The sequence below is a fragment of the Spea bombifrons genome, chromosome 4 (genome assembly GCF_027358695.1).
Source record: "Spea bombifrons isolate aSpeBom1 chromosome 4, aSpeBom1.2.pri, whole genome shotgun sequence".
In the NCBI taxonomy this organism is placed as follows: Eukaryota; Metazoa; Chordata; class Amphibia; order Anura; family Pelobatidae; genus Spea; species Spea bombifrons.
Window position 1 is genome coordinate 15850853 of NC_071090.1, and position 27066 is coordinate 15877918.

Below are 27066 nucleotides of genomic sequence, written 5' to 3' on the forward strand. Positions count from 1 at the left end.
GAGTAAAACTTGAGTCTTATTTCTAAATCCTACCATTTCATCAATGCAATACTCAGTGCAATAATAATAATAATGGGTCGGGTATAAAAAGGAACAACCCTGTCTGAACTATGAGGTATATGAATATACACACAGAGAATCTTGTACATTCTCAACATAACTATTGGCAAAAGCAATATAAGAGTTCAGTTCATAACACTGAAATAGAATAACAAAGGATAGAAAAACAAACATTTGTAAAATTAGACTTTTTTTTAAAAAAAACTTCCTGCTTTCTCTGTGTTAAAATACATGTTAATTATGCAATCTAATTAAGCAACATAAATAAAACAAAACAAGTATCTGAAATATAAAATTACTAGGAGAATTTCAGTCTTTTAAATCTTTTGGGGGAGGAGCAAGCTTGCAATGGGAGATATGGATCCAAGAAACAAACAAATCTGTGTTGTACATAATACTTGATAAGCTCCTTTCCAGTGCGGTTCCTTTGGAAACTGTTAATAAAGACCAAGTCTCTAGATTGGATATGGTGCACGTTTTTCTTCATATATTGTTGGCTGTACAGCTTTGACCTGTAGATGTCGAGACTCCAATGCTTAAATTAGTGGCATATCCACATTTATAAATTGTCCTCTTGTATGATTTTGATAGCAAATAAGAACCTTTCGGCCCATCCACTGTCCGTTTTCCCAATATAAGGCTCATATCTCAATCAGCCCACGGTCCCGTCCTAGACTCAAGAGCCACATGCCCATGTCCTGTATTTTACATTTCCTCACTGTACCAGCATTTACCACTTCCGCTGGTGGGCAGCTCCACACATCTACCACATAACTCCGTAAAAACCTCCTTACATTACATCTAAATACACATTGCATTGACATACTTATTACCTAGACTAAAAGTACAAATATACTTAGAGAATACAAGCACAACATTTTTGTAATTATTTTCATTTAAGTTTGAAAAAGAAAGTGGTTAGAAGGCTTAATTTCATGGGATAGAATCTAAAAAGATGTGAACCTGTATCTGTGGATTTAGAATCCACAAAGATTACCTTATTACCTTAATGCAGTTTTGTACTAAATTAGAATTGCAATAAAATAAATTCATAACCTAAATTAATCCCCTAGCTACTCGGTCAAGTCATGACTTTATGTGAACATTCTTGTTACAAAGTAACCAGTCACCAGGCGTTCAACTTTCTTTCAGATCTGAGTTCTGATGGCTTGAGAACCCTGTTAAGATATAACTCAAATCATAATGGTTAGTTCATCAATATTCTAACACAATCTGACATTGCACGTACATAAATATACTTGACATATGGATGTCGTTGTATCCTAAACTGATATTTCCTAATGAACACAATTATAATCTCACATACATTTAATGCTAAAAAATATTCCTGATAGAAATACAGTTAGGGAACTATTCCAAAGAAGGGATATGGGTGTATTCTATTATATATTTTCCAAATCCAATCTGCTTAATCCATTTTACACGCATTATAACAATATCCATGTTCCTTTTCAACATTCATTCACACTTCATTCGTATCACACACACACTGGTAAAGCAGATTGGAGTAGAAACAAGTTTTACGATAGCAGTTATCTTATGCGCATTGTATTCACTAGTATTAGTACTACCATACAACTTTGCTTACTTCAAACTCTTAAGTAGAATTTTTTTTTTTTTTTTTTTTTTTTTATAACCATTTTTTATAGTTTACCTCACAGTTTTCTCCAGCTGGCCAGGCTGAGGCAACTGTCAGGCATCCTGTACATACTTAAAAACATTACTCCAGGGGGTTTTCAAAACTTAATCCCCAAAATACAAAAAGAAAAACGAATATCAAGTTACAAAAATATTATTTTGCCTATTTCATTTAAATATGCATTTCCTGTACATCACTTTAACAATCAATAATCAAATAATTAGGCTGTTATCTGCTAGTATAATTGTGCATGGGCGTTATGGTGGAACAAAGCTACAGTCTCTTTCAATGTTCCTTTATGCACAGAATAGGCAAGGTTGACACTTACATAAACCATATTTACAATAACTACAAGTCTCTTATCCACTTCCTAGAATGTTCAAATTAATATCTGACAATTATAGAGCAATCAAACAATTCTATTTCTTTACCCAATGATAACATCATACCAGATACAAATCATTCATACAACCACCACCACTAGCAGCCCACCCCATGCTTCCACTACTTTTATTTATTTTTTAAATACCGTATTTATCGGCGTATAACACGCACTTTTATATCTAAAAAAATAAGTTTAAACCCTACCTGCGTGTTATACGCCGATAACTTTCTGTGCTGCACGATCTGCAGCCGCGTCTCCCGCACTTCCGGTTCCGGCGAGGGTGCGTGTTATACGCCGGTGCGTGTAATACGCCGGTAAGTACGGTACATCCTTTTACTTTCATAACAGTACAACTCACAAACACTCATAATAGTTTTGTGCACATCTTACAAAGGAAAATATACATACACTCTTTACACTATTGCATTCTTATTCACACACATACAAGGGTGACGTCATTTCTTCAGTTTTCTGCGCCTTTATTCTTAGAGAGGCATGCCAGTAATTCTAAACACTTTTATTTAATCATTTTTTTTTTTTAGACTTTTACATTATGTGCCAATTTCATATTACATTTAATCTAAGGTACCTTCTCAGGGAATTGCAGTTTTATCTTATTCCCCAATTTGCTCCAATAAATAATTTTATATATCTCACGTGAATTCCTGGTATTTAAATACCAAACCGGGGTTCCCTTTTCCTGGGACCACCACTTCCTTGGAACTAATTTTACACAATCATACACCAAGAACTTATTTTTCCTGGACCAGATACAATTAGACACAATTATCTACTTGCGCTTGCTCTGAGTCCACTACATCAACGTCACCACGGCCAGTCTCCTCCCTTAAAGGTATTTATATTAATACCCGGGACCTTCTATCAAATATAACCTGACCGTCCTTCAACCGTCCTCAGGGGTCTCACGTGTACCACTTCATTCAGCCCTCAATTTAACACGCAACTGGGTTTTCCTCAGACCACCCTTGCAATCAAGATACCCTGGTCAACACCCGAAAGGCTAGCAGGGGTCTTGGGGCGGCTGCAGTCTGATTATTACCCAGTCCCGACCCACCTGGGTCTCAGTCACACAGCACTCACACATGTTCCAATATCCCTGACCTAGGTATACAACCTTAATATTAACGTTTATACATTCAAAGTAAAAAGATCCCGTCACCAGGAATATCTTACCTTCCACGGGAACAATACCACTCACAGGAGACACAAACAATAGACATTTCAAAAGGTGTCTTACCTCTTAATAGCGCGCTGGGTTTGTGTGTCCTGGAGAGAGTCCCAAGGAAAGGTTCGATCAGGTTTCCTGGATGTTGGGATCCTGCCGACTACGCCAAAAACTGTTTCAGTTGTGCTGACCACCAGACTTCTTTGAATGTATAAAAGTTTATTCCGGATACAAGCAGCTGCAGGGAGATCTGCACAAAAGCAGGCAAATCTAACAGCTTTACATTTTCACACAATATATATACATTGAAAACAAAAGAAATAAGTAAACTCCTACAAAAGGGCTGGCACACTTGTAATATCTCTGGGTTTACCATAAAAGGCAAAAGCCTAACCTACATATCATTAATATGTATGATATGGGTGGGGTTTCAGTTAATTAAAGCAGACATCCTGTGCCCTTAAGTTGACCCTGAGCCTACACGTATGGTCCAGTTTCTCACCAGCTGTGTAACTTGACCTATGCCCTCTACCATACATATCCTGTTCCTCAACAGAACAATACTACCTCCCAGTGCATCAGACTCTTATCACCAAATAGCAGAAATAGTTAACCTCTTCCTACCCACTCTCCACATCCTAAGATTCCACACTCTGTTTCAGCTTTAATTAAAGACGTGAAAACAAAATTGGATAAACTTAATCTGGAAAAGACTGCTAAAATTTTACGATCTTTAAAAATGTCATTTTACTCAAAGGGTAATAAAGCCTCTAATTTTTTTTTTTTTTTTTTTTTCTATATTTTTTATTATTGTTTTTTAAAACACACAACAAAAAACTTTAAACATTTTTACCTTAATTGGCACATATATTACCATATAAAGGAAAAAGACAGAAAGGGACTTTACATATACAAAACAAGACATATATTGGATCCGATACTTATGTATCTAAATAGTTAAGATATAATACTAGAATAAATAGAATAAATATCATTACATATATGAAGACAATTATGTAGCCATTAAGATATTATTACAAAATATTTCTGGCTAAAAACTATAATATACCAAGGACTGTACATATTATCAATCTAATTTTCCCTCTTGGAGTATTTTGATCCATTTTTCCCAATGTTTTTGGTATACATAAGTTCTTCTTTCTTGGGAAAGGATCAGTTTCTCCATGTGGCATTGATATAAAAGCTGGGTTTTAATTTTTTCCCAAAGAATTGGTTCTGAGGATCTCCAATTTCTAGCTATTGTTATTTTAATAGCAGTCAGCAGGTGTAATAAAAATTTCCTTTCTTGAGTACACACTTTAGGAAGATTTAGGTGCAATAGAGCTCTGTCTGGAGTCAGGTTCCAATGGGTGCCAAAAAAATCTATAAGTTTGGATGAGACTTTCATCCAAACTTTCTTTAGTGGAAAACAATTCCACCATATATGAAAAAAATCACCATTAGTACAGCCACATCTCCAACAGTTAGATATATTCCTAGAAGAGATTTTCATTAATAATGTCGGCACAAAGTACCAACGGTTCATTACTTTGTATTGCAACTCGTTGAGGTTTAAGCAGTGGATATCTTTATAAGTTAAATTCAGTGCTTTATTCCATTCCTCTTCGATTATTAGTCTTCCTAAATCGTTCTCCCATTTTTTTAATGCCGGAGGGCCATAGTCTTTTTTAAGTAGGGTAATCAATTTTAATGATTTTGCAAGTAATTTTTTTTGAGAGTTTCCTGTAATTAAATAAGAAAATAATTCTTGTATTTTTGGGATCTGATTCGAATTTACAGAATCTATTAAGAAGCTTTTAACTCTTAGATAATTAAAAAGTTCCTTGGTTGGAAGGTTGAACTCAATTTGGATTTGCGAAAAAGATTTGATGGTAGTTCCCACCAGCAGATGTTCTATCCTGAGTATACCTTTTTGTCTCCAAAGATTTAAGTTCAAGTTTCCAATAGTTCTTTCTATAAGACAGAGAGGAAGCGTATTTATAATTTTATCCTTTAACCCTGCACGCTTTTTAATTCGATTCCAAAAAATAAGAAGATGTCTTAATGTTAAACTGGTAGAGTTTTCCATTATCTCAGGAATTTTTTTAGTCGGGATCCAGAAAAGAGTTAGTAAATCTTTATATGGATATCCCATTGGAATCTCCCCTTTATACCAAGCTTCAGAGGATGCTTCCTGTCTCTGAGTTAAACAGGCATGGAGTAATAAAGCTGCTTGAGAATAATCCTGTATCAGTGGGACACTAAGGCCCCCTTGCAGTTTATTCTTAGATATCAGTTGGAGATTTAATCTTGGTTTTTTAGGACCCCATATAAATTTATTAAAGGAACGTTGAATTAGCTCTAACCAACTAGGAGGAATGCTCAAAGGGATCATCCTAAATAAGTATAAGAACTTAGGTAACATATATGCTTTGATTATGTTTATCCTCCCCCACCAGGAAATAAATAAACCTCGCCATTTTTTGAGGGAGAGGTTTATTTCTTTTATCAAAGGCATAAGATTGATTTCCATCCAATTTCTTGGAGTGTTTGAAATTTTAACTCCCAAAAAACAAAGAGATTCATTGGCCCAGCTCAGACCCATTTTCTCTATTTCATGCTTTTGTTCTGCATCTAAATGTAGTGGGAGTGCAATAGATTTATTTATATTTAGTTTATAATTAGAAACAAAACTATATTTATGTATTAAATCCAAAACATATTTTAATGAATTTAAAGGATCTTTAAGTGTAATTAATATGTCATCCGCATAAAGTTTTATTTTCTGCAAATCTCCCACTCCACAACCGACTATATTCGGACAGGCTCTAATATCTCTCGCCAGAGGTTCTAGTGAGAGAATATATAGCAGAGGGGAGAGGGGACAACCCTGCCTTGTTCCATTAGTAAGGGGAAACCAGTTGGAATTTATACCCGAACCAAACACTCTGCCTTTGGGATTACTATACATGGCCATAACCGCCTGATGAAATTTCCCCTGTATTCCAAAGGCTTTCAGGGTTTCAGCCATAAATTTCCAGCTGACCCTGTCAAAAGCCTTCTCGGCATCTAATGACAGGGTCAGCTGGGGAACTGCTTCTTGTAGGGTATGTTCCATTTGGCCCACTAGTGCCCTTATATGATTTGTCGCTAGCCTGCCTTTTATAAAGCCAACCTGATCACTGTGTATCAACTGTGGGAGTACGGGATTAAGTCTCTGGGCCAGAACTCCTGCATATATTTTTATATCAGTGTTTAGTAGAGAGATGGGTCTATAGCTGGTTATTTTTTCTGGGTTTTTACCTTCTTTTAATATCGGAATAATATTTCCTCGCAGAAGTTCTTCTGGAATAAACCCTTTGTCCATAATCTCATTAAATACAAAAACTAGTTGTGGAGCCAGATCTTCTATAAAAACCTTATAAAATGTGGCATCAAAGCCATCTGGTCCAGGGGCTTTCCTCTCCTTAAGTCTACGAATTTCTCTTTGTACTTCTTCTAGAGAAATTTCCCCATTTAATCTATCTGTAGACTGATTGGAAATTTTTATAAACGTTCTTTCCAGAAAATAGTGCTTTATGTCTGTTTCAGTAGCTTTGGTAGATAAGTTATATAAGTCTTCATAGAAATGGTTGAAGGCCTGACCTATATCTTTGGGAGCTAGCAGGGTTTTATCTTCATGTATAATTTTAGAAATAATCCTATCTTCTCTTCTCTTCTTGAGTTGGTTAGATAACATTTTATCGGCTTTATTTCCTTTATAGTAGCGTTTGGAGTTTAAAGTCATTAAAGCTTTATTAGTATTTTCTAGAAGTTGAAGATTTATTTTATCTTTTAATTCTGTGATTCTATCAGAATTGTGTTTTGTAGGATTATTTTTATTAAGCTTGGTTATTTGTGAAAGTTTTATATATAGATCAGACAGTTTAGCTTCTATCTTTTTTTTTTGCATTGGCACCTAATTTGATAAAATGACCTCTGATTACGGCCTTATAGGCACACCATAGATTTAAAGGGGATATACCCTCCTTATCATTTTCGATGAAGAAATACTTTGTTGTCATCTTTATATGCTCGATGTCTGTCTCTTTTTTCATCAAATTTGGGTTTAATCTCCAATCAGATCTGCATCTCCCTACATTTTCATCAATATTCATTGAAAGCAGGTTATGGTCCGACCAGGTTACTTCGTGTATAGTTATTTCTTTAACCTTAGAAATCAAATTACTATCCCCCACTATTAGATCAATACGCGAGTATGCACAGTGCGTTTTTGAGAAACAAGTGTAGTCTCTATCCGTCGGGTGGAAAGTCCGCCATATATCATAAAGTAGATGCCTTTTAAGTAGTGATTGAAATCTATGGGCCTGTGAAATTAAGCCTCGTCCTTTTATAGTACCTTTAGAGGATAGTTTATCTAGTTGAGGATCTAATACGCAATTAAAGTCACCCATCCACACTAAAAGTCCTTGTTTGATTTTTAATATTTTATCTAATAACTTAGTCAGATATTTGACAGGTGCATGGTTGGGTGCATACACGTTAACTAATGTAAACAGCATATTATTGATAGTTACTATGGCGATTATATATCTACCTTCCGGATCAGTTTCTACATGTTTGAAATTTAAATTTAAACCTTTAGAAAAAAGAATGGCCACACCTCGTTTTTTGTTTGTTTTTAAAGATGCTGTAATAATAAAAGGAAATCTATAATTACTAATATCTAATTTATCTAGAAGCCGCCAATGTGTTTCCTGCAAGAAACATATGTTTAATTTTTCTTGCCATAATCTTTGTAGCACTATGGCCTTTTTTTTCTTCGAATTCAGACCTTGAGTATTTATCGTGCCAAATTTTATCATATCTGTTTCTTTAGGAAATTATTAGTACTCCGCTTGACTGCCAGACCAGAAATATTTTGTAATACAAAAGAATAGGATCCACATAAAAAAACAATTAACATATAACATAAAACAGAAATTAAGTGGGGCATACCCTGAACACACCACTTATATCCGCAGAACATCCCTTCATTATTACTGCGAATAAAAATTGCCATCTTTACGATGACATTTGAGTCTAGGCCTATATTACGTTTTAATCTTATTAAATAATGAGTCTAAGACGAAGAAAGAAAAATGATAAAAAAAAAAAAAAAAAAAAAATATATATGTGTAGTGTGAATGTATAGTGTCCTATCATGTCCAAGCAATCGTGTCTATCCCTACTTATTCTTCTCTCTCCTCTTATTCTTTGCCTCTCGTTCCTTCTTACATGTTTGTAGTGAGTAAATCCTATGAAATCAGTGTATCACCATAAAAGGTAGAATATATGAACAAAAAAGTGATTTTAAACTTAAAAAAAAAAAAAAAAAAAAAAAAAAAAAAAGGTGAATATATGTATGTGAAAAATAAGCCCTCGTGGGAGTGAAGGAAAAAAAAAAAAAAAAAAAAAAAAAAGAATTATAATCCCTCCCAACAAGATTCGGGAGTCTATGGCCCGAAAAATATTATAACCAATTGATGGCGACCCCATAGCAATTATAATTAATAATATAGAAAATAATAATAATCCTTAAGACAACATAGAAATTCCTAAAAGGAAAGAAAAAAAAAAAAAAAAAAAAAAAAAAGTCCAAGATCCGTGTATGTTTTCTCTTGATGTTTCCTGGTATTCTTGAGATTACTGAATTTTTTTCTGTTGTAGCCACTTCTCAAGATCTTCTACTTTGTCAAAAGTCCGCACTTTATGCTCATAGGTTAGAGTACATAGGTTAGAGTAAATTTATACCGGATTTGGTTTCTCCTCAGAATCACCGTAAGGTGAGCGTATTGCCGTCTTCTTGATCTTGTGAAGTATGACAGGTCTGGGAATATATTTATTTTTTGATATGGTTCTCCCAGAGGGCCTTCTCTAGAGGCTTTTATGATCTTCTCCCGGATTTTCAAATTGGCGCAGCGTAATAAAATGTCTCGAGGTATGTCTGCTGGAATTCCAGAGCCTTTTATAAGCCTGTAATGGTATTCCCAAAGTGGAAAATGTCCATCTTGTATAACTCCCAATTTTTGGAAGAGATCCTTTAAAAAAGAATCTAAATTTTCATTAATGAGGTTTTCTGGTACTCCTCTTATCCTTAAGTTCTCACGTCGTGCGCGGTCTTCATAATCCGCTAGCTTTTGTTCCAGAGCCTCTATTTTAGTATTGTTATGTTTAATGTTATCCTGCTGTATCAGATCCTGTGAGAATAAGGACTCAATTTTTTCTTCATTTAATTTCACTCGAGTTGCCACTGATAAGAGATCATTTCTCAGATCTTGTATCTGGATTTGAATCTCGTGTTTTATTCTCTCGAATTGGAAATCTAATGCTGATCTTAACTGATCTTGAATTAAAGGTGTTGTATCTGATATAGATGTCATAATTTTATGTTGTTCTTCCTCTCCGGAGCTTGATCTGTTCATCATATGTTCCAGCTCTGATCTTTCACTGAAGTTTGTGGAGAAAAGAAGGACAACCTTTTCTCTGGTTTATCTTTTTTATCATCTCTTTTTTCTCTTCTAGAGGCTTTATCAGTAGGTTTTTTTGCCGCCATAGTAATTTTTAAGGGGGGATATTTCTTCAGGTAACAAATTGGAACCTAAATTATAGTTCCCCTTTATGGTATTTAATAAATTTAATGGAGGGGAAAAGAAAAAAAAAAAAAAAAAAAAAAAAAACTTAAACTTAAACTTAAACAGTATCGATGTTCAGTCAATGACCATATATCATTAGATATTCAAATTTCATATATTCGAGAGCGTTGCTTTTTAAACAGACAATATGCAAAAGTGCAATTCAAAGACGAGAAAATAATAAAGTTTATGAGAAGATCTACTTATCTAAGTGGCATTTGAGGAAGAAGTTGCTCCAATTCATATCATCAAAGGAGTTCCTCAAAAGTGGCAGTCCTCAGGGAGTAACATAAAACTTGCCAGAATTGTTTGGGAATAAGTTATCTTGCCGGTAGCTGATTAAGGCTTTTCCCCTTGGCACAGCAAGTCATCCATCCACACTCTCCCCGCGGCAAAGGCTCCAACACGCAGCAAAAAGAAGCATACCACTTCAACTCCACACCTTCCCTCCTCCAGCCAACCTCAGCAATCGCGTCGCATCAGCAGCGTCTGTGTCCGCATTCGAGTCAGCAGCGCATCGGATCAGCACCGCATCTGCATCCGCGTCCATCCGCGTGTGGACGCACCGGCAGCGTTCACATTCGCGTCGACAAAGCTCCACAGCGGTTCTGGTCTGCCGGGTCTCCGGATCTCCAGGAATCTCGGGCGGGATCTCGGACGGTAAGTCGTCAGAGACCATTAGACATGCCGCGGCCTAGGCTCAGATCGCCACGCACGGCGCGTATTCGCGTCTTACGTCATGGCTCCACCCCCCCACTCTTGAAATATTAACCCTCAAGCCTCTAATAAATAAAGCCTCTAATTTATTAGCGAATAAATTAAAACAAAAAACTATACAATCTAGAATAGCTTATATATTGGATGATTCTGGCCAGAAAATTTTACATCCTAGAGACATTTCTAATTCTTTTGCTGCATATTATAAGTCACTTTATAACCTTAAAGATTCCCCTCTGGAAACGCAACCAACCTCTGCTAAAATAACTGAATTTTTGGATAAAATTAATCTCCCTAGAATCCCTGATTTTCATGTTGAATTTCTTGAGTCGGACATTTCTTTGGAGGAAGTGCTTCAAGCTATTAAAGATACTCCATCTGGTAAGGCACCGGGTCCTGATGGTTTTTCTGCTCTATACTATCACAAATTTAAAAATATCTTATTGCCACATTTAACGAAATTGTTTAACGAATATTGGAAAAATGGCTATATTCCTGATGAATCCCTTTGTGCCCAAATTTCTACTTTACCTAAACCCGGGAAGGAACCTGATAGGTGTTCCAATTTTAGGCCCATTTCTCTAATTAATAATGACACCAAATTATACTCGAAAATATTAGCTAATCGTATCTCAAATTTATTGCCTCTGCTTGTTCATAACGATCAAGTAGGTTTTATTCCCAGACGTCAAGCAACAGACAATACGAGACGTTTTATTAATTTGATCTCATATATTCAAAAATCTAAACACCCCTCTTTATTTTTATCACTCGATGCTGAAAAGGCATTTGATAGGGTCCATTGGGGATATTTGAAAGATGTTCTGATTCGGTTTGGGTTCCCAGCTGCTTTGAGAAAAGCTATTTTTGCTTTGTATCAGAAGCCTACTGCAAAAGTGCTGGCATCTGGAGTTTTGTCCGACTCATTCTCGTTATCCAATGGGACTAGGCAGGGTTGCCCTTTGTCACCTTTACTTTTTGCTTTAGCTATTGAACCTTTGGCTGAGGCAATAAGAGTTGATAGTAATATTCAGGGTGTTACAATAGATGGAGATACTCACAAATTGGGTTTATTTGCAGACGATGTAATTCTTACGTTAAGTGATCCAGCTACTTCTATGGGTCATTTATTTTCTCTTCTTAGAGAATTTCGTGAAGTGTCCATTTATAAAATTAATGATAGCAAAACACAGGCATTACCATTCCATATAAAGAGGAATGATTTGACTGCTCTTAAAAGATCGTATGACTTTGACTGGAGGAAGACCTTTATTTCCTATTTAGGCATTAATTTATGTAAAAATTTAAAACATATGTATGCTTACAATTTAAAGACTTTTTGGCCCTCTTTGCTACTGGATCTTGAGAGGTGGGACAATCTTGAGATTTCATGGTTGGGTAGAATACACTCCATTAAGATGGTTATTCTCCCTAAGATTTTGTATTTTTTAAGAGCCATACCTTTAAGTGTGCCTATTTCTTTTTTTGATTCGGTGCGTTCTGCCCTCATAAAGTTTATATGGAGGAAGAAGCCTAGCAGAGTCAAATTTACCACTTTGACTAATTCTAGAGACAATTTCGGATTGGGGGTGCCAGATTTTAGGAATTATTATTATGCATCGAATGCTTCTAGCGCTTTCAAATTTAATTTGGACAGGGATTGGCCTAGATGGCTTATTATGGAAATTAATAAACTAAAACCTTTTTGTATAAAAGATGTTTTATGGGTTTCACATTCTAATCGACCCAAGTTTACAAAAATGTACCCCTCAACTAAATTGGCTATACTCTCTTGGGATAGATTATTTAATAAACTGCCAGGATCTATTACTTGGTCCAGGGCGATGTCACTTGGTTCCTTGAGATATGTTCTTCCAGACCTAGATGTAGATTACTGGAATGGCAAACATATTTCTTCTATTAATGATTTCTTTAAGAATAATTCGGCTCTATCATTTACAAAATTACAAAAAAAATATAATTTAGATGCTGACAGGCAATGTGATTATGACTTCATTCTTCAAATTATTCAAGAACGATTTAAGATATCTGATTTTGATGTGGATCAGTCTCATTTAGCTTTGACTGATATAGAGACAGTTTATATTAATGCCCCGGACCTGACGGGTACTATCTCATTGTGTTACTCTTCCCTCTCCTCAAAGGTTTCAGAAAAACTTAAATTTTTATCGGCCTGGGAAGAGGAATTAGGTAAAACATACGATCTAGCTGTCTGGAATGATGTGTTCTCGGGACTAAGGGGCATAACACAATGCGCGCAACATTTTGAAAATCATTTTAAGATAATATACAGATGGTACCTGACCCCGGAAAGGCTTTTTCGCATGAAGATGACTACAAGTTTTAAATGTTGGAGAGGCTGTAATGGCCCAGGTAATCTCCTTCATATTTTTTGGGATTGTCCATTAATTAAACCTATGTGGGACTCTTTATTACCAATAATTAAGCTTATAAATAGCGAGATTGAGGTACTTGGGCCAGAACTATGTATTTTTAAACATTTTCCGTCTGATTTGCCTAATATAGATAAGATCATCATAGGTCATTTGCTGATTGCAGCTACTATCCTTATCCCTAAGTATTGGAAAACAGGAGTTGTTCCGACTGTAAAAGAAATCTTGTATATGACTTTGGAGAATAAATCTTATGAATCTTCCATTAGGCCACCCTCAGCTTTTAAAACACAACTTTTATTTTTTTGGGACACCTGGGAAGAGAAAATTACAAAAAAATATTTAATTTAGTTTATCTTTTTTGTTCCTTTAGATTATTATTTTTTTAATTTTACATTTCTGCACGCTTCTTCTTAATCTTTCATCCATATGTATTTTTTTTATATGGCGAGATAACTTTGGTTAAAGTGAAGACAGAGACTTCCGGATTGAAGATTTTAATAATTTACATTTCCATTTTACCCCCCTGTTTTTTCCCCCCTTGTTTTTTTTTTTCTCTTTCGGGTGATAATTGTTGTAACTACTATTTCCCAATTCTATAGTTTCAATTTGAATTATTATTGTACACTGTATATTGTATGTGTGATACTGTTTGACAGTCTCATATGTTTGATGTTATAGTTACATTTACTTTTGTTTTGTATTTTCTAAAACTGTAATAAAAATTATTTGAAAAGTATGTGGAAGCTACACGCAATACAGTATTTGGATGAAAACATGAAGCTATCTACACTTAGCACCATACTTTTTTGCAAAAAAACTTTTTTTGTTTCTAATTCACCAAAACTGCTTTAAATCATGCCTTCAGCAGCCCAAATAACAACCAACATAAAAGTAATGTTGTGGGGTGCAGTATGTGGAAGCTACAAGCAATACAGTATTTGGATGAAAACATGAAGCTATCTAGACTTAGCACCATACTTTTTTGCAAAAAAACTTTTTTTGTTTCTAATTCTCCAAAACTGCTTTAAATCATGCCTTCAGCAGCCCAAATAACAACCAACATAAAAGTAATGTTGTGGGATGCAGTATGTGGAAGCTACAAGCAATACAGTATTTGGATGAAAACATGAAGCTTTCTACACTTAGCACCATACTTTTTTGCAAAAAAACTTTTTTTGTTTCTAATTCTCCAAAACTGCTTTAAATCATGCCTTCAGCAGCCCAAATAACAACCAACATAAAAGTAATGTTGTGGGATGCAGTATGTGGAAGCTACAAGCAATACAGTATTTGGATGAAAACATGAAGCTTTCTACACCTAGCACCATACTTTTTTGCAAAAAAACTTTTTTTGTTTCTAATTCTCCAAAACTGCTTTAAATCATGCCTTCAGCAGCCCAAATAACAACCAACATAAAAGTAATGTTGTGGGGTGCAGTATGTGGAAGCTACAAGCAATACAGTATTTGGATGAAAACATGAAGCTTTCTACACCTAGCACCATACTTTTTTGCAAAAAAACTTTTTTTGTTTCTAATTCTCCAAAACTGCTTTAAATCATGCCTTCAGCAGCCCAAATAACAACCAACATAAAAGTAATGTTGTGGGATGCAGTATGTGGAAGCTACACGCAATACAGTATTTGGATGAAAACATGAAGCTATCTACACTTAGCACCATACTTTTTTGCAAAAAAACTTTTTTTGTTTCTAATTCACCAAAACTGCTTTAAATCATGCCTTCAGCAGCCCAAATAACAACCAACATAAAAGTAATGTTGTGGGATGCAGTATGTGGAAGCTACAAGCAATACAGTATTTGGATGAAAACATGAAGCTTTCTACACCTAGCACCATACTTTTTTGCAAAAAAAACTTTTTTTGTTTCTAATTCTCCAAAACTGCTTTAAATCATGCCTTCAGCAGCCCAAATAACAACCAACATAAAAGTAATGTTGTGGGATGCAGTATGTGGAAGCTACACGCAATACAGTATTTGGATGAAAACATGAAGCTATCTACACTTAGCACCATACTTTTTTGCAAAAAAACTTTTTTTGTTTCTAATTCTCCAAAACTGCTTTAAATCATGCCTTCAGCAGCCCAAATAACAACCAACATAAAAGTAATGTTGTGGGATGCAGTATGTGGAAGCTACACGCAATACAGTATTTGGATGAAAACATGAAGCTATCTACACCTAGCACCATACTTTTTTGCAAAAAAAACTTTTTTTGTTTCTAATTCACCAAAACTGATTTAAATCATGCCTTCAGCAGCCCAAATAACAACCAACATAAAAGTAATGTTGTGGGGTGCAGTATGTGGAAGCTACAAGCAATACAGTATTTGGATGAAAACATGAAGCTTTCTACACCTAGCACCATACTTTTTTGCAAAAAAACTTTTTTTGTTTCTAATTCTCCAAAACTGCTTTAAATCATGCCTTCAGCAGCCCAAATAACAACCAACATAAAAGTAATGTTGTGGGGTGCAGTATGTGGAAGCTACAAGCAATACAGTATTTGGATGAAAACATGAAGCTTTCTACACCTAGCACCATACTTTTTTGCAAAAAAACTTTTTTTGTTTCTAATTCTCCAAAACTGCTTTAAATCATGCCTTCAGCAGCCCAAATAACAACCAACATAAAAGTAATGTTGTGGGGTGCAGTATGTGGAAGCTACAAGCAATACAGTATTTGGATGAAAACATGAAGCTTTCTAAACTTAGCACCATTCTTTTTTGCAAAAAAACTTTTTTTGTTTCTAATTCTCCAAAACTTCTTTAAATCATGCCTTCAGCAGCCCAAATAACAACCAACATAAAAGTAATGTTGTGGGATGCAGTATGTGGAAGCTACACGCAATACAGTATTTGGATGAAAACATGAAGCTATCTACACTTAGCACCATACTTTTTTGCAAAAAAACTTTTTTTGTTTCTAATTCTCCAAAACTGCTTTAAATCATGCCTTCAGCAGCCCAAATAACAACCAACATAAAAGTAATGTTGTGGGGTGCAGTATGTGGAAGCTACAAGCAATACAGTATTTGGATGAAAACATGAAGCTTTCTACACCTAGCACCATACTTTTTTGCAAAAAAACTTTTTTTGTTTCTAATTCTCCAAAACTGCTTTAAATCATGCCTTCAGCAGCCCAAATAACAACCAACATAAAAGTAATGTTGTGGGGTGCAGTATGTGGAAGCTACAAGCAATACAGTATTTGGATGAAAACATGAAGCTTTCTACACCTAGCACCATACTTTTTTGCAAACAAACTTTTTTTGTTTCTAATTCTCCAAAACTGCTTTAAATCATGCCTTCAGCAGCCCAAATAACAACCAACATAAAAGTAATGTGGGATGCAGTATGTGGAAGCTACACGCAATACAGTATTTGGATGAAAACATGAAGCTATCTACACTTAGCACCATACTTTTTTGCAAAAAAACTTTTTTTGTTTCTAATTCACCAAAACTGCTTTAAATCATGCCTTCAGCAGCCCAAATAACAACCAACATAAAAGTAATGTTGTGGGGTGCAGTATGTGGAAGCTACAAGCAATACAGTATTTGGATGAAAACATGAAGCTTTCTACACCTAGCACCATACTTCTTTGCAAAAAAACTTTTTTTGTTTCTAATTCTCCAAAACTGCTTTAAATCATGCCTTCAGCAGCCCAAATAACAACCAACATAAAAGTAATGTTGTGGGGTGCAGTATGTGGAAGCTACACGCAATACAGTATTTGGATGAAAACATGAAGCTATCTACAGTTAGCACCATACTTTTTTGCAAAAAAACTTTTTTTGTTTCTAATTCACCAAAACTGCTTTAAATCATGCCTTCAGCAGCCCAAATAACAACCAACATAAAAGTAATGTTGTGGGGTGCAGTATGTGGAAGCTACAAGCAATACAGTATTTGGATGAAAACATGAAGCTTTCTACACCTAGCACCATACTTTTTTGCAAAAAAACTTTTTTTGTTTCTAATTCTCCAAAACTGCTTTAAATCATGCCTTCAGCAGCCCAAATAACAACCAACATAAAAGTAATGTTGTGGGATGCAGTATGTGGAAGCTACACGCAATACAGTATTTGGATGAAAACATGAAGCTATCTACACTTAGCACCATACTTTTTTGCAAAAAAACTTTTTTTGTTTCTAATTCACCAAAACTGCTTTAAATCATGCCTTCAGCAGCCCAAATAACAACCAACATAAAAGTAATGTTGTGGGATGCAGTATGTGGAAGCTACAAGCAATACAGTATTTTGATGAAAACATGAAGCTATCTACACCTAGCACCATACTTTTTTCCAAAAAAACTTTTTTTGTTTCTAATTCACCAAAACTGCTTTAAATCATGCCTTCAGCAGCCCAAATAACAACCAACATAAAAGTAATGTTGTGGGGTGCAGTATGTGGAAGCTAAAAGCAATACAGTATTTGGATGAAAACATGAAGCTAGTTACACTTAGCACCATACTTTTTTGCAAAAAAAACTTTTTTTGTTTCTAATTCACCAAAACTGCTTTAAATCATGCCTTCAGCAGCCCAAATAACAACCAACATAAAAGTAATGTTGTGAGATGCAGTATGTGGAAGCTACACGCAATACAGTATTTGGATGAAAACATGAAGCTATCTACACCTAGCACCATACTTTTTTGCAAAAAAACTTTTTTTGTTTCTAATTCACCAAAACTGCTTTAAATCATGCCTTCAGCAGCCCAAATAACAACCAACATAAAAGTAATGTTGTGGGGTGCAGTATGTGGAAGCTACAAGCAATACAGTATTTGGATGAAAACATGAAGCTATCTACTTTTCAAATGATGAAACTATCTACACCTAGCACCATACTTTTTTGCAAAAAAACTTTTTTTGTTTCTAATTCACCAAAACTGCTTTAAATCATGCCTTCAGCAGCCCAAATAACAACCAACATAAAAGTAATGTTGTGGGATGCAGTATGTGGAAGCTACACGCAATACAGTATTTGGATGAAAACATTAAGCTATCTACACCTAGCACCATACTTTTTTGCAAAAAAACTTTTTTTGTTTCTAATTCACCAAAACTGCTTTAAATCATGCCTTCAGCAGCCCAAATAACAACCAACATAAAAGTAATGTTGTGGGGTGCAGTATGTGGAAGCTACAAGCAATACAGTATTTGGATGAAAACATGAAGCTAGTTACACTTAGCACCATACTTTTTTGCAAAAAAACTTTTTTTGTTTCTAATTCACCAAAACTGCTTTAAATCATGCCTTCAGCAGCCCAAATAACAACCAACATAAAAGTAATGTTGTGAGATGCAGTATGTGGAAGCTACACGCAATACAGTATTTGGATGAAAACATGAAGCTATCAACACCTAGCACCATACTTTTTTGCAAAAAAACTTTTTTTGTTTCTAATTCACCAAAACTGCTTTAAATCATGCCTTCAGCAGCCCAAATAACAACCAACATAAAAGTAATGTTGTGGGGTGCAGTATGTGGAAGCTACAAGCAATACAGTATTTGGATGAAAACATGAAGCTAGTTACACTTAGCACCATACTTTTTTGAAAAAAAACTTTTTTTGTTTCTAATTCACCAAAACTGCTTTAAATCATGCCTTCAGCAGCCCAAATAACAACCAACATAAAAGTAATGTTGTGGGATGCAGTATGTGGAAGCTACACGCAATACAGTATTTGGATGAAAACATGAAGCTATCTACACCTAGCACCATACTTTTTTGCAAAAAAACTTTTTTTGTTTCTAATTCACCAAAACTGCTTTAAATCATGCCTTCAGCAGCCCAAATAACAACCAACATAAAAGTAATGTTGTGGGGTGCAGTATGTGGAAGCTACAAGCAATACAGTATTTGGATGAAAACATGAAGCTATCTACTTTTCAAATGATGAAGCTATCTACACCTAGCACCATACTTTTTTGCAAAAAAACTTTTTTTCTTTCTAATTCACCAAAACTGCTTTAAATCATGCCTTCAGCAGCCCAAATAACAACCAACATAAAAGTAATGTTGTGGGGTGCAGTATGTGGAAGCTACAAGCAATACAGTATTTGGATGAAAACATGAAGCTATCTACTTTTCAAATGATGAAGCTAGTTACACTTAGCACCATACTTTTTTGCAAAAAAACTTTTTTTGTTTCTAATTCACCAAAACTGCTTTAAATCATGCCTTCAGCAGCCCAAATAACAACCAACATAAAAGTAATGTTGTGGGGTGCAGTATGTGGAAGCTACAAGCAATACAGTATTTGGATGAAAACATGAAGCTTTCTACACCTAGCACCATACTTTTTTGCAAAAAAACTTTTTTTGTTTCTAATTCTCCAAAACTGCTTTAAATCATGCCTTCAGCAGCCCAAATAACAACCAACATAAAAGTAATGTTGTGGGATGCAGTATGTGGAAGCTACACGCAATACAGTATTTGGATGAAAACACGAAGCTTTCTACACCTAGCACCATACTTTTTTGCAAAAAAACTTTTTTTGTTTCTAATTCTCCAAAACTGCTTTAAATCATGCCTTCAGCAGCCCAAATAACAACCAACATAAAAGTAATGTTGTGGGGTGCAGTATGTGGAAGCTACAAGCAATACAGTATTTGGATGAAAACATGAAGCTTTCTACACCTAGCACCATACTTTTTTGCAAAAAAACTTTTTTTGTTTCTAATTCTCCAAAACTGCTTTAAATCATGCCTTCAGCAGCCCAAATAACAACCAACATAAAAGTAATGTTGTGGGATGCAGTATGTGGAAGCTACACGCAATACAGTATTTGGATGAAAACATGAAGCTTTCTACACCTAGCACCATACTTTTTTGCAAAAAAACTTTTTTTGTTTCTAATTCACCAAAACTGCTTTAAATCATGCCTTCAGCAGCCCAAATAACAACCAACATAAAAGTAATGTTGTGGGGTGCAGTATGTGGAAGCTACAAGCAATACAGTATTTGGATGAAAACATGAAGCTTTCTACACCTAGCACCATACTTTTTTGCAAAAAAACTTTTTTTGTTTCTAATTCTCCAAAACTGCTTTAAATCATGCCTTCAGCAGCCCAAATAACAACCAACATAAAAGTAATGTTGTTGGATGCAGTATGTGGAAGCTACAAGCAATACAGTATTTGGATGAAAACATGAAGCTTTCTACACCTAGCACCATACTTTTTTGCAAAAAAACTTTTTTTGTTTCTAATTCTCCAAAACTGCTTTAAATCATGCCTTCAGCAGCCCAAATAACAACCAACATAAAAGTATGTTGTGGGATGCAGTATGTGGAAGCTACACGCAATACAGTATTTGGATGAAAACATGAAGCTTTCTACACCTAGCACCATACTTTTTTGCAAAAAAACTTTTTTTGTTTCTAATTCTCCAAAACTGCTTTAAATCATGCCTTCAGCAGCCCAAATAACAACCAACATAAAAGTAATGTTGTTGGATGCAGTATGTGGAAGCTACAAGCAATACAGTATTTGGATGAAAACATGAAGCTTTCTACACCTAGCACCATTTTTTTTTGCAAAAAAACGTTTTTTGTTTCTAATTCTCCAAAACTGTTTTAAATCATGCCTTCAGCAGCCCAAATAACAACCAACATAAAAGTAATGTTGTGGGGTGCAGTATGTGGAAGCTACAAGCAATACAGTATTTGGATGAAAACATGAAGCTTTCTACACCTAGCACCATACTTTTTTGCAAAAAAACTTTTTTGTTTCTAATTCACCAAAACTGCTTTAAATCATGCCTTCAGCAGCCCAAATAACAACCAACATAAAAGTAATGTTGTGGGGTGCAGTATGTGGAAGCTACAAGCAATACAGTATTTGGATGAAAACATGAAGCTTTCTACACCTAGCACCATACTTTTTTGCAAAAAAACTTTTTTTGTTTCTAATTCACCAAAACTGCTTTAAATCATGCCTTCAGCAGCCCAAATAACAACCAACATAAAAGTAATGTTGTGGGGTGCAGTATGTGGAAGCTACAAGCAATACAGTATTTGGATGAAAACATGAAGCTTTCTACACCTAGCACCATACTTTTTTGCAAAAAAAAATTTTTTTGTTTCTAATTCTCCAAAACTGCTTTAAATCATGCCTTCAGCAGCCCAAAGAGCAACCAACATAAAAGTAATGTTGTGGGATGCAGTATGTGGAAGCTACACGCAATACAGTATTTGGATGAAAACATGAAGCTATCTACACTTAGCACCATACTTTTTTGCAAAAAAATCTTTTTTTGTTTCTAATTCTCCAAAACTGCTTTAAATCATGCCTTCAGCAGCCCAAATAACAACCAACATAAAAGTAATGTTGTGGGGTGCAGTATGTGGAAGCTACAAGCAATACAGTATTTGGATGAAAACATGAAGCTATCTACACTTAGCACCGTACTTTTTTGCAAAAAAAACTTTTTTTGTTTCTAATTCACCAAAACTGCTTTAAATCATGCCTTCAGCAGCCCAAATAACAACCAACATAAAAGTAATGTTGTGGGGTGCAGTATGTGGAAGCTACAAGCAATACAGTATTTGGATGAAAACATGAAGCTATCTACAGTTAGCACCATACTTTTTTGCAGAAAAACTTTTTTTGTTTCTAATTCAATAAAACTGCTTTAAACCATGCCTTCAGCAGCCCAAATAACAACCAACATAAAAGTAATGTTGTGGGGTGCAGTATGTGGAAGCTACAAGCAATACAGTATTTGGATGAAAACATGAAGCTTTCTATACCTAGCACCATACTTTTTTGCAAAAAAACTTTTTTTGTTTCTAATTCTCCAAAACTGCTTTAAATCATGCCTTCAGCAGCCCAAATAACAACCAACATAAAAGTAATGTTGTGGGATGCAGTATGTGGAAGCTACACGCAATACAGTATTTGGATGAAAACATGAAGCTATCTACACTTAGCACCATACTTTTTTGCAAAAAAACTTTTTTTGTTTCTAATTCACCAAAACTGCTTTAAATCATGCCTTCAGCAGCCCAAATAACAACCAACATAAAAGTAATGTTGTGGGGTGCAGTATGTGGAAGCTACAAGCAATACAGTATTTGGATGAAAACATGAAGTTAGTTACACTTAGCACCATACTTTTTTGCAAAAAAACTTTTTTTTGTTTCTAATTCACCAAAACTGCTTTAAATCATGCCTTTAGCAGCCCAAATAACAACCAACATTAAAGTAATGTTGTGGGGTGCAGTATGTGGAAGCTACAAGCAATACAGTATTTGGATGAAAACATGAAGCTATCTACTTTTCAAATGATGAAGCTATCTACACCTAGCACCATACTTTTTTGCAAAAAAACTTTTTTTGTTTCTAATTCACCAAAACTGCTTTAAATCATGCCTTCAGCAGCCCAAATAACAACCAACATAAAAGTAATGTTGTGGGATGCAGTATGTGGAAGCTACAAGCAATACAGTATTTGGATGAAAACATGAAGCTATCTACACCTAGCACCATACTTTTTTCCAAAAAAACTTTTTTTGTTTCTAATTCACCAAAACTGCTTTAAATCATGCCTTCAGCAGCCCAAATAACAACCAACATAAAAGTAATGTTGTGGGGTGCAGTATGTGGAAGCTACAAGCAATACAGTATTTGGATGAAAACATGAAGCTAGTTACACTTAGCACCATACTTTTTTGCAAAAAAACTTTTTTTGTTTCTAATTCACCAAAACTGCTTTAAATCATGCCTTCAGCAGCCCAAATAACAACCAACATAAAAGTAATGTTGTGAGATGCAGTATGTGGAAGCTACACGCAATACAGTATTTGGATGAAAACATGAAGCTATCTACACCTAGCACCATACTTTTTTGCAAAAAAACTTTTTTTGTTTCTAATTCACCAAAACTGCTTTAAATCATGCCTTCAGCAGCCCAAATAACAACCAACATAAAAGTAATGTTGTGGGGTGCAGTATGTGGAAGCTACAAGCAATACAGTATTTGGATGAAAACATGAAGCTAGTTACACTTAGCACCATACTTTTTTGCAAAAAAACTTTTTTTGTTTCTAATTCACCAAAACTGCTTTAAATCATGCCTTCAGCAGCCCAAATAACAACCAACATAAAAGTAATGTTGTGGGATGCAGTATGTGGAAGCTACAAGCAATACTGTATTTGAATGAAAACATGAAGCTATCTACACCTAGCACCATACTTTTTTGCAAAAAAACTTTTTTTGTTTCTAATTCACCAAAACTGCTTTAAATCATGCCTTCAGCAGCCCAAATAACAACCAACATAAAAGTAATGTTGTGGGATGCAGTATGTGGAAGCTACAAGCAATACAGTATTTGGATGAAAACATGAAGCTATCTACACCTAGCACCATACTTTTTTGCAAAAAAACTTTTTTTGTTTCTAATTCACCAAAACTGCTTTAAATCATGCCTTCAGCAGCCCAAATAACAACCAACATAAAAGTAATGTTGTGGGGTGCAGTATGTGGAAGCTACAAGCAATACAGTATTTGGATGAAAACATGAAGCTATCTACTTTTCAAATGATGAAGCTTTCTACACCTAGCACCATACCTTTTTGCAAAAAACTTTTTTTGTTTCTAATTCACCAAAACTGCTTTAAATCATGCCTTCAGCAGCCCAAATAACAACCAACATAAAAGTAATTTTGTGGGGTGCAGTATGTGGAAGCTACAAGCAATACAGTATTTGGATGAAAACATGAAGCTATCTACTTTTCAAATGATGAAGCTATCTACACCTAGCACCATACTTTTTTGCAAAAAAACTTTTTTTGTTTCTAATTCACCAAAACTGCTTTAAATCATGCCTTCAGCAGCCCAAATAACAACCAACATAAAAGTAATGTTGTGGGGTGCAGTATGTGGAAGCTACAAGCAATACAGTATTTGGATGAAAACATGAAGCTAGTTACACTTAGCACCATACTTTTTTGCAAAAAAACTTTTTTTTGTTTCTAATTCACCAAAACTGCTTTAAATCATGCCTTTAGCAGCCCAAATAACAACCAACATTAAAGTAATGTTGTGGGGTGCAGTATGTGGAAGCTACAAGCAATACAGTATTTGGATGAAAACATGAAGCTATCTACTTTTCAAATGATGAAGCTATCTACACCTAGCACCATACTTTTTTCCCAAAAAACTTTTTTTGTTTCTAATTCACCAAAACTGCTTTAAATCATGCCTTCAGCAGCCCAAATAACAACCAACATAAAAGTAATGTTGTGGGGTGCAGTATGTGGAAGCTAAAAGCAATACAGTATTTGGATGAAAACATGAAGCTAGTTACACTTAGCACCATACTTTTTTGCAAAAAAAACTTTTTTTGTTTCTAATTCACCAAAACTGCTTTAAATCATGCCTTCAGCAGCCCAAATAACAACCAACATAAAAGTAATGTTGTGAGATGCAGTATGTGGAAGCTACACGCAATACAGTATTTGGATGAAAACATGAAGCTATCTACACCTAGCACCATACTTTTTTGCAAAAAAACTTTTTTTGTTTCTAATTCACCAAAACTGCTTTAAATCATGCCTTCAGCAGCCCAAATAACAACCAACATAAAAGTAATGTTGTGGGGTGCAGTATGTGGAAGCTACAAGCAATACAGTATTTGGATGAAAACATGAAGCTATCTACTTTTCAAATGATGAAGCTATCTACACCTAGCACCATACTTTTTTGCAAAAAAACTTTTTTTGTTTCTAATTCACCAAAACTGCTTTAAATCATGCCTTCAGCAGCCCAAATAACAACCAACATAAAAGTAATGTTGTGGGATGCAGTATGTGGAAGCTACACGCAATACAGTATTTGGATGAAAACATTAAGCTATCTACACCTAGCACCATACTTTTTTGCAAAAAAACTTTTTTTGTTTCTAATTCACCAAAACTGCTTTAAATCATGCCTTCAGCAGCCCAAATAACAACCAACATAAAAGTAATGTTGTGGGGTGCAGTATGTGGAAGCTACAAGCAATACAGTATTTGGATGAAAACATGAAGCTAGTTACACTTAGCACCATACTTTTTTGCAAAAAAACTTTTTTTGTTTCTAATTCACCAAAACTGCTTTAAATCATGCCTTCAGCAGCCCAAATAACAACCAACATAAAAGTAATGTTGTGAGATGCAGTATGTGGAAGCTACACGCAATACAGTATTTGGATGAAAACATGAAGCTATCAACACCTAGCACCATACTTTTTTGCAAAAAAACTTTTTTCGTTTCTAATTCACCAAAACTTCGTTAAATCATGCCTTCAGCAGCCCAAATAACAACCAACATAAAAGTAATGTTGTGGGATGCAGTATGTGGAAGCTACACGCAATACAGTATTTGGATGAAAACATGAAGCTATCTACACCTAGCACCATACTTTTTTGCAAAAAAACTTTTTTTGTTTCTAATTCACCAAAACTGCTTTAAATCATGCCTTCAGCAGCCCAAATAACAACCAACATAAAAGTAATGTTGTGGGGTGCAGTATGTGGAAGCTACAAGCAATACAGTATTTGGATGAAAACATGAAGCTATCTACTTTTCAAATGATGAAGCTATCTACACCTAGCACCATACTTTTTTGCAAAAAACTTTTTTTCTTTCTAATTCACCAAAACTGCTTTAAATCATGCCTTCAGCAGCCCAAATAACAACCAACATAAAAGTAATGTTGTGGGATGCAGTATGTGGAAGCTACACGCAATACAGTATTTGGATGAAAACATGAAGCTTTCTACACCTAGCACCATACTTTTTTGCAAAAAAACTTTTTTTGTTTCTAATTCTCCAAAACTGCTTTAAATCATGCCTTCAGCAGCCCAAATAACAACCAACATAAAAGTAATGTTGTGGGGTGCAGTATGTGGAAGCTACAAGCAATACAGTATTTGGATGAAAACATGAAGCTTTCTACACCTAGCACCATACTTTTTTGCAAAAAAACTTTTTTTGTTTCTAATTCTCCAAAACTGCTTTAAATCATGCCTTCAGCAGCCCAAATAACAACCAACATAAAAGTAATGTTGTGGGATGCAGTATGTGGAAGCTACACGCAATACAGTATTTGGATGAAAACATGAAGCTTTCTACACCTAGCACCATACTTTTTTGCAAAAAAACTTTTTTTGTTTCTAATTCACCAAAACTGCTTTAAATCATGCCTTCAGCAGCCCAAATAACAACCAACATAAAAGTAATGTTGTGGGGTGCAGTATGTGGAAGCTACAAGCAATACAGTATTTGGATGAAAACATGAAGCTTTCTACACCTAGCACCGTACTTTTTTGCAAAAAAACTTTTTTTGTTTCTAATTCTCCAAAACTGCTTTAAATCATGCCTTCAGCAGCCCAAATAACAACCAACATAAAAGTAATGTTGTTGGATGCAGTATGTGGAAGCTACAAGCAATACAGTATTTGGATGAAAACATGAAGCTTTCTACACCTAGCACCATACTTTTTTGCAAAAAAACTTTTTTTGTTTCTAATTCTCCAAAACTGCTTTAAATCATGCCTTCAGCAGCCCAAATAACAACCAACATAAAAGTAATGTTGTGGGATGCAGTATGTGGAAGCTACACGCAATACAGTATTTGGATGAAAACATGAAGCTTTCTACACCTAGCACCATACTTTTTTGCAAAAAAACTTTTTTTGTTTCTAATTCTCCAAAACTGCTTTAAATCATGCCTTCAGCAGCCCAAATAACAACCAACATAAAAGTAATGTTGTTGGATGCAGTATGTGGAAGCTACAAGCAATACAGTATTTGGATGAAAACATGAAGCTTTCTACACCTAGCACCATTTTTTTTTGCAAAAAAACGTTTTTTGTTTCTAATTCTCCAAAACTGTTTTAAATCATGCCTTCAGCAGCCCAAATAACAACCAACATAAAAGTAATGTTGT

The 27066-nt window shown here is 34.9% G+C and overlaps 1 long non-coding RNA gene across 1 annotated transcript; it reads right to left on the minus strand.

The window, feature by feature from the left end:
* Positions 1–375: 375 nt before the first annotated feature.
* Positions 376–3451, minus strand: LOC128492086 (uncharacterized). The gene is made up of 2 exons (XR_008354061.1): positions 3364–3451; positions 376–834 (listed from the first exon to the last, which is right to left on the minus strand). It is a non-coding gene; the product is annotated as an uncharacterized LOC128492086 (long non-coding RNA).
* Positions 3452–27066: the final 23615 nt, after the last annotated feature.